The 9,051-nt window shown below is 54.7% G+C and overlaps 2 long non-coding RNA genes across 2 annotated transcripts; one reads left to right on the forward strand and one right to left on the reverse strand.

Moving 5' to 3' along the window:
* Window positions 1-1,979: 1,979 nt before the first annotated feature.
* On the reverse strand, window positions 1,980-6,115 carry LOC143821084 (uncharacterized). The gene is made up of 3 exons (XR_013225659.1): window positions 6,029-6,115; window positions 2,586-2,834; window positions 1,980-2,130 (listed from the first exon to the last, which is right to left on the reverse strand). It is a non-coding gene; the product is annotated as an uncharacterized LOC143821084 (long non-coding RNA).
* LOC143821085 (uncharacterized) lies at window positions 3,877-7,610 on the forward strand. The gene is made up of 3 exons (XR_013225660.1): window positions 3,877-4,027; window positions 6,967-7,108; window positions 7,530-7,610. It is a non-coding gene; the product is annotated as an uncharacterized LOC143821085 (long non-coding RNA).
* Window positions 7,611-9,051: the final 1,441 nt, after the last annotated feature.

The following is a 9,051-nucleotide window of genomic DNA, read 5'->3' on the forward strand; positions in this document are numbered from 1 at the left end:
CTGGAGGGCCGCAGTTTGACTACCCCTGCTCTAAACCACTGGAGGTGTTACTTTTGAGTTGAATATGCACATACTTTTGCTGATTTCACGTGACCCAACAGGGTTTTCAAGGAAAGAAACGTTCAGCCGTGGTTTGCCCTGGGTGACTTCTGCCCAGCAACCCTGGACTTTCTTGGGGGTCTCCCATCCAAGTGCTAATTCGGCCTGACCCTGCCTATCTTCTGAGATCTGACGGGATCGGGTTATTGAAGATCAGCCATCTAGCTGAAGGTGGGTGGGTATTAGTTGGAATGAGAAAAGGACCAGGCAGGAGGGGACGGGAAAGACCTCAGCCGGAGACCTTGGAGAACAGCTGCCTGGCTGAGGAGACAGGAGTGACCTGGATGGACGCTGGGTCTGATTCCGTGGATGTCAACGTCATGCCCACCCATTGTGTTCCCACATAAAAGCTTCGACAACATGCAAAACGACAGTGCCGGAAAGGCAGCCCAGTGTTGTAAATGTTTTCTTTTTCAGCCTGGGGGATGGAGATCACGCACTCCCAGGCCCAGTTCTGAAACAGCACAACGCAACAACAAGCCTTTCTTGGGAAGCCGGCAATTGTTCCCAGCAGATGGCACAGGGAAAGCGACCCCGGGGCAACACAATCAAACGCAAGACCTGAGGCCGCTTAAAGACTGCCAAATCGTTCAAGCATGCTGTGGTTTTGTGAGTCACTGCTCCGTCCCTCAGATATGGGAAGGGAAGATCACACTGGGAATTCTTGCTATGTCTTAATCCCCACCCCACCCCGGTATTATCACAAAATCCTAGAGTGGGAAGGGGCCATGCAGGCCATCTAGTCCCACCCCCTGCTTAGTGCAAGATCAGCCTAAATCAACCATGGGAAGTATCTGTCCAGCCGCTGCTTGAGGGCTGCCAGTGAGGGGGAGCTCCCCACCTCCTGAGGCAGCCCATCCCACTGCTGAACTAGACTTATAGGATCCTAGAGTGAGAAGGGGCCATGAGGCCATCTAGTCCCACCCCCTGCTCAGTGCAGGATCAGCCTCCAGCATCCAGGAGAAGGTTCTATCCAGCCCCTGCTTGAAGACGGCCAGTGAGGGGGAGCTCCCCACCTCCTCAGGCAGCCCATTCCACAGCTGAACTACTCAGACTGCAAAATTTCCCCCCTGATATCTAGCCACGTAGTTTAAACCCATCACTGTAGGTCCTCCCCTTTGCTGCTGGCAGGACCCGCTCCCTGCCCTGGAATCTATCCTTATGAAAGCAATTGCTGTGACAATGTGCAAAATCCCAAAAAAGAGAGAGGAGGGTCCTACAGGCTGTCTCCGACTAACATTCTGTCTGTCGGTTCTGGGGGCAAGCAGGGAGGAAGGGTGCGCAGAGGAGCAGGAAGTCTCCAATGAGCTAATAAAAATACCAGGAAGTTCCTGATCAAACTATGCTAAATGCAAATCTGGTGCAAACCCCCCTGCAGGATGTTCTTCATATCCTTTTGAAGCATGCACGCTGCAGAGATTGCAGGTTCCAACCCTCCGGATGGTCTACTAGGTGAAGCCCACAGGCTTTCAGCTCTAGGTCTGAGCTAACTTACACCTTGGGACACCTGAGGGTGAAGCCCAGGACACGTTGTTTACTAGGCTTCCCGGAAAGTCACCCTAGAATCCGGAGAGATCAGCTGTGCTTGTCGCTAAGGGGAAAATGAGCAAAGGAAAACTCTCGGGTGAGTTTGCAAATGAGCAAAAATGGCCATCAACTCTGGTGCGGAAGCCGGTCCTGCTTGGCACATATTAAAGAGGAGGATCAATTTCAGCTTGGACAATCTGCAGAAACCTGACACGAAGCAGCAATGGAGGGGTTTGGGGGGAGAGAGAAGAAAATGTGTGTTTTGACATAATATTGCTAAGAGTTCCCAGTTGGTGATAAGCTTGGGGACCATAAATATATCATTAAATCTTTAATCATCTCATTAGCAGAGAAACTGAAGGAGACGCAAAGAGAGACGGTTTTCTTGTTGTACTGGGATGGAGCCGTAAAAACTTGACTTTGAATCATCGTCAATGTGAAGGAATTGGAAGTGGTCGAAGCCCAGGAACGGATCTCTCGAGTGTGCTGGATACTGAAGAAAGCCTGCAGGAGGAAGGTTGATTCATTTGAAATGGAAGGGGTCATGCCCTACAGGGCCCTTCCCACCCTAGGATTCTATGGGTCTAGTTCAGACTTGGAATAGGCTGCCTAAGGAGGTGGGGAGCTCCCCCACACTGGTGGTCTTCAAGCAGCGGCTGGACAGATCCTTCTCCTGGATGCTGGAGGCTGATCCTGCACTGAGCAGGGGGTGGGACTAGATGGCCTGCATGGCCCCTTCCCACTCTAGGATTCTACCATTTCGTGGCTCAGATTTGGCCAGAAAGACAGATAAAATATGCCACGAGGAGCCTTGCTGTGCCAAAGCTATAGAAAAAGTACGGAACGATACCACCTGAGGCTTGCCGATTGTAATTTTGTTGTCCCCCCCTCCTTGCATTCTACAGGACACTCAAGGGGAAGCAAACAGGGCTGCCCCCCCAATGTAATTTGGCCCTCACATTTTAAATTGCTCTCGGGAGGGGAACATTGCTGCCCATCTTTCTCAGTGCAGGAGTCGAGGGGGCCTCCTCTTCCAGGCCGCTCCGGCTGCCGCTCCGGTGGCTTTCTGCTTCCAGGCCGAGCCCAGGGCTGCTGTCCCGCTCTGCATCCTTTCGTGCTCCATCCCGGCGGCTTCCTTTCATGTCCAAGGTGCTCGCTCGGTTTTGAAGCCGTGACAAACCAAACAGATGCGCTGGGAAGCGATGGGTCTGTTTAGACAAGGCCCGGGGTTATTTCTGAAATCCACCCTGCCGTGTTTACCTGCTGGCTCGGGATGCCCGAGGGAGGGGCGGCCATCCAAGTGGCACCCTCCATTTTTAACTCGCCCCCCCAAGGCCCCCCCCCCCAGTTGGGCCTGGTGTTTGCACAGGTGTGATATTTCTGTGTGTCTCTGTGTGGGGAGGACAGGGGGAGTTGTGGGGAAAGGCGTGGGTTGAACGATGCCTCCGTGGCACGCTGCTTATTGACTCTGCGTCCCACAGCCTCTTGGCCAGGGCAGGATTTGTAACAGCCACGGGGGGGCGGGGGGGGGGGTCTTGCCACCTTTTGCTGAAACGGCTTCTCCGTCCCTGAGGAGGGCATCATGTGTGACTTATGGGGGGAGCTGTGAACCCACAAAGGGTTTAGACCAGGGGTAGTCAAACTGCGGCCCTCCAGATGTCCATGGACTACAATTCCCAGGAGCCCCCTGGCAGGGGGCTCCTGGGAATTGTAGTCCATGGACATCTGGAGGGCTGCAGTTTGACTACCCCTGGTTTAGACTATCTCCAGACTAATGCAGGAAATGAATGCCTTGGGCGGGGGGGGGGGGGACTCTGTGGCCTTGGGTGCCTCTGAGGTCCCTGCCCTCCCCAGACTCCAATCTCCAGGAGTTTCCCGACCTGCATCTGGCAACCCTGCTCCTATCCCCCCCGCGATTATGGGGGGAGGAATGGCAAGAGTATTGCACGCCGTTTGGGGACTCCAAGTAAGAAGTGAAGTACAAAAACCGCAGCTGTCTTTTTGCTTCCTCCACATGAAGCCTGCTGGGTGACCTTGAGGCAGTCACAGTTCTCTCAGGGCTCTCTCGTCTACCTCACAAGGTGCCTGTTGGCGAGGAAGGGAGAGGTGATTGTAAGCTGCTTTGAGACTCCATAAGGTACCGAAAAGCGAGGTTTGAAACCCAGCTCTTCTTCTTCTTCTCCTTCCACAGGTTGCTTTTCCATTCAGAGAGCAGAGGCACTGGCCAGAGCTGCTACATGCAAACCGCTCCTCCCTTGAAATGCGTAGTTCTTTCCCAGCTCTCTTTGACTTCCTTCAACATTCCTGCAGCGATTTCATGTTCCTGGGACTCTCCGCGTTGGAGGAAGAGCCTCGAGGGGCACAGATGCATGCCCTCCTTAGGGGTGTGAAGGGTCTGCAGGTGAGGAATGATGCTGAATGCCCTTGATATCAGAGGTGGGGCTAAATGCTCCCCCCCCCCTTGCACTGGAGTTTCCTCCTTGTATAGATTGCGTGCCCATGGATCTGGGGCGGCTGAAACCTTATCCCACATTCTCTCAGATATTTTAATGTGGCTGCCGGCGACGGTGTCCAACACCCCCTTTGTTTCTGTGCCTTCCCTGTTAGCTGCTACTCATCCCGGCATTACTCTGGCTGTGGCAAATCACCAGGAAAACCCCAACCCAGAGCTGGCAACCCTAAGAGCTTGTGATTCTGCCCTTCCATTCCCCCCCCTTTCCAGCAGCCCTGCTGGGGAGTCTAGATGGGGAGACCCAAAGTCGCTCAGTGGCCAAGGAAGGATTGGAACTCGGCTCTCCTCGTTCCCAGTCGACACCCCAGAGCCCCTCGGCAGTGATCCGCGCCGTGCCCTGACATTAGAGGAGATTTCTGTTCTCCCCGCATTAAGAAATGCTGGAACTTTGCTCGTCAGGAGAAGGACAAAGAGATGGCTGAAAAGACACTGCTTCAGGGCCTGGAGCACACCTCCTGGTCTCTTCCGTCTACATCAGGGGTAGTCAAACTGCGGCCCTCCAGATGTCCATGGACTACAATTCCCAGGAGCCCCTGCCAGCATTCGCTGGCAGGGGCTTCTGGGAATTGTAGTCCATGGACATCTGGAGGGCCGCAGTTTGACTACCCCTGGTCTACATCCTCCTCCTTTCCATTCCATTTTCAAGCGAGTCAAAAAGACCCGTGTGTGTGAGAGAGAGAAATATTCTCACCGGCTTCTCCCCCCCACCCTTTCCCACAAACCACACTGGCCGGGCCACAGGACATCAGGTGAACCCAATATTTGGCTTCCGTTTGACCGCAGCCCGCCCTGGTAGGCACACGAGACGTTCCAGGCACTGTGGAGGGATCCAAACGGCCCCGGTTTGTTGAAAGAAGCTTCCAGAACTCTCTGTCCTCTCCAGCTGGGCAAACGCCCTCCTTGTCCTTGTGGTCACGGCCAGAAAAAGAAACGGGAAGCTGGTAGGGAACGTCTGCTCCCCGAGGGACCCGCACAACCTTTGAGATGAGCAGGAGAGGGCTATTTTTCACACCGTGCCCATCCAAGAGGCAAAGCTGGCAGGAACAAAGGACAAAGTATGGCTGACTCAAAGCGTTCCTCTGCAGCCAGGGCCACCGGGAGAGGATGGGGGCTGGCTGGGGTGGGCTGCTTGGGAGGGGGAACGCCATGCGATGGGCCCTCCCCGGGCTCCCTCCCCAAATGTCCAGAGTGTAGGGTGGCCAGCTTCACCGGACCAGGCGGCAGAGGATAGAAGAAGCCGGAAATGAACACCACGTGGCTACAACACCCAGAAGTGACTTCGGCATGTCAGGGCCAACGCTCTGGTTTGTGGGCAAAAACTCTATGGCAGAATGAGGTTCTTATCATAGAGGTTTGCCCCAAATCCAGAGTGTCCACCCCCAGGATGTCACCAGTGTGTCACTTCCACACTGTGTTTATTTCTGCCTTCGTGCGGAGAAGGATCAAGGATGTAGCATCCCTTCAACTGGATCTGCCAGTGGCCAAAAAGAAGAGCGAGGTTTTTGGATCCCGCTTTTCATGATCCAAAAGAGTCCCAGAGTGGCTTGCAACCACCTAGCCTCCCCCCCCCCCCACACGATAATCTGTGCAGAAGGTGAGGCTGAGAGAGCTCTGGGAGAACTGGGACTGGCTCAAGGTCACCCAGCTGGCTGCACGTGAAGGAGTGGGGAATCGAACCCGGCTCTCCAGATTAGAGCCCTCTGCTCCTAACCCTTACACCAGGGGTGGTCAAACTGGAGCTCTCCAGAGGTCCATGGACTACAATTCCCGTGAGCCCCTGCCTGCTGGCAGGGGCTCATGGGAATTGTAGTCCACGGACCTCTGGAGAGCCCCAGTTTGGCCACCCGTGCCCCGCACCAAGCTGGCTGAGGGAGGCACAGGGAATCCAACCTGGTTCTCCCGGCTAGAGACACACCCGCAGTGTCCCAGGCCACGGTCCAGCGACCCACCCCGGCGGACACAGGAGCCTCTTTGCTTTCCAGGGCTGTTGGACAGAGCGGTGAGCTGCCCTCGCTAAGTGGCAGTTAGTGGCGGGCAAGAATGCCGACCTCATTGCACATCCCGGCCGTAAATAGAAGCCTTGAGGGCTGTTTTACGAAGGGAGAAACAGCTGAGGCTGTTCTACGAAGGGGGGGAAAAATACAACCAAGGCACATTCACCAGGGGTCCGCGGAGGAGCGCAGGCCGTCTGTGGCACCAGGGGCTAATTAGGCAACCCGCCCCCCCCCCCCCGAAGAAACACTCCTTCGGCATCACTTGACCCCAATATAAACCCATCTTTCATGAGCCGGGCCTGCGTGGACGCATCCAGAGCTGGCTGAAGGGGGCCGCGGCTGTTTATTTAGCCATCGGCGGTGATGCCGGCTTTGCGACGGGTTATTTTGGAATTCCGCGGGGCGGCTACAGACCCTCCATTGAGCCCCGAGGGCCGGGCGGCAGAAAGGGCTACAGAGCCGATGGAGCTGTTAACGAATGCAGATTCCTGTCTTAATTAGATTACAGGAAATAAAGAAAGACGCTGCCGTCACCTAAGTGGGGAGGATGGGCTGGGAGGGGGGGGGAACAGTGATAACTTGTCCTTTGGAACCAGGTCAGGCCTTCAGCTGGCGTCCCGCCGCGTTTGCCCTCACAGCTCTGGAATCTGGTGGGGAAACACGGCGGAGATGGGCCGAGCCTCTCGGACACGTGGAGGCACGGAACTGCCTTCTGCTGAATCCGACGCCCGGCTCTTCAAGGGCGGGCTTGCCTGCTTAGAAGCCGGAACCAGATCGGTGTCGTGGTTAAGAGCGGTGGCCTCTAATCGCCTTCCCTTCCTCTCCCCACAACAGACACCCTACGGGGTAGGTGGAGCTGAGAGAGCTCTGGGAGAACTGCTATGGGAGAACAGCTCTAACAGGACTGTGGCGAGCCCAGGATCACCCCGCTGGCTGCATGGGGAGGAGCAGGTGGGAATCCAACCCGGATTGCCAGGTGAGAAGCTGCTGCTCTTAACCACTGCACCACAGCCAATCGAATCTCCATTGACCAATCAGAAAGCTTGCTGGGCCAAAGCCCCTAAGCAAAAATGCTGGGTGGGTACCAGGGAAGGGGTGGGCAGTGCTATGCCCCCTGAGTCACGACCCCTCATGTTCCTTGGAGGAACTCCCACCCAAATCCTTGGGGGTCTCCCATCCAAATCCGAGCCAGGGTCGGCCCTGATTAGCTTCTGAGATCCATTGGGATCTGGCTGGCCTTGGCTGTCCATGGTGGACTGAGGGTCTGATTCAGCAAAATGGGGAGGACTCTGGCTTCGTCCCATTCATGAGGCAGAGTCCCTGGGTGGGGGAGGCAGGGTGGGGATGAACCTGCGTAGAATGGCTTTGATCTATTTTCTGTTGTTTCCAAAAAACAGCCCGACTTTTGCCCCCCAAGGGGCTGCAGGCAACTTGCTGGCAGATGTGCTGCGGAGCTCCTTGGGCAAGAGACAAAGGGGGAAAAAGAAGTAAGAAAATGGAAAAATGGATGTTGCTGGGACAGGTGAAGGGAAGTCCCGCATCTTCACTCCCGCATGGTTTGTTCCTTTAGAAATGGGGGGCTACAGAGTCCTGTGGAACTCTGTGCTCCGGTAGAGGCGGCCTGTGGTGCCTGCGGTAGAGGGGATCGAGAGGCCAGCATAGGAGGAGCCCTGTTGGATCAGCCCAGGGGCCCCTCCAGTCCAACACTGAGTCACACAGTGGCCAAAACCCAGGGGCCTTCAGGAGGTCCACCACCGAGGCCAGAAGCCCTCCCACTGTGCCCCCCAAGCCCCAAGAGGACAGAGCATCCCTGCCCCTGAGGGAGCATGTTCCATCTAGACCTTGTGGCTAAGAGCCAGTGCTGCACCTCTACTCCAGATGTTTGTGTGGACTTGCAACCCCGGTTTGAATTCTCATTTCTCCCAATCATCAAGGTCAGGGCAATGGGGACCCCCAAAGTGGCTTCCATCGTTCTCGTCCTCTCCATTTTTTCCTCACAACAACCCTGTGAGGTAGGTAATGCAGAGAGCATGACTATCCAGCAAGCTTCTGTGGTGTAGTGGGCATTCAAACTCGGGCCACCCATCTTCAGCAACCCTGTAAGCACATCAAGCTGAGCAATAGCAATAGCTAACTAGTCTTGGACTAGTTGGGAAGGGAACTGTTGGGATGAGAGAGATTCAGACACACACAGTCTGTCGATTTTCCGCCGAGCTCCCCCCGAAGAACAGCATCTTTTATTAACGTCACTTGCACATAACATGTATCCATGTATCTCTTTTGGCCTTCAGGCCGGTACTCAAACCCAGAAGCTTCTTGCATGTAAGTGTACAAGCAGCTATTGTTCTTTGTGCTTTCTACTTGCATTGCGATAACATCGTGTTCAGCAGTTCACTTTAGCAATACACACACACACACTAGGCCTGCACCACATTCCACCCTTTTTTATTTTTAATTTGTGAGGGGTAGCAATCTATGAACTTTTAGATCTAGGGGAGCATTGTCTGTGCCTCTTCCCCATCTGAGTCACTGTACCTCCTGTTCTGCCGCCACAACACCGCTGCCTGCATACGGTGAGGTGGAGCAGCGCAAGATTTCTGTGCCAACAGAATGGGTAAGCATTGGAACAAACAACATGTCCCTAGAATGGCAAAAAAGCCAAGACAAACGAATTTAACTATGGTTCCGAAGAAGCCAGGGGGCAACCAGCTCCAAAGTGAAGCCCACCAGGTAGGAAGAACATCCTTGCGAATAGTGGCAGCCTAAGTGTGGAGAGAATCCATTTGTTTCTGCACAACATTTGAATTATCAGAAAGGTTGAAGCAACACGTATTTGCTACAGATTGGCAACCCTGATGATGCAGCAGGAGCAAATAATCAACGACAGCTCGATTATCTAGGATTGCATGTCTCAGTTCT

The sequence above is a fragment of the Paroedura picta genome, chromosome 11 (assembly GCF_049243985.1).
Source record: "Paroedura picta isolate Pp20150507F chromosome 11, Ppicta_v3.0, whole genome shotgun sequence".
Lineage (NCBI taxonomy): Eukaryota > Metazoa > Chordata > Lepidosauria > Squamata > Gekkonidae > Paroedura > Paroedura picta.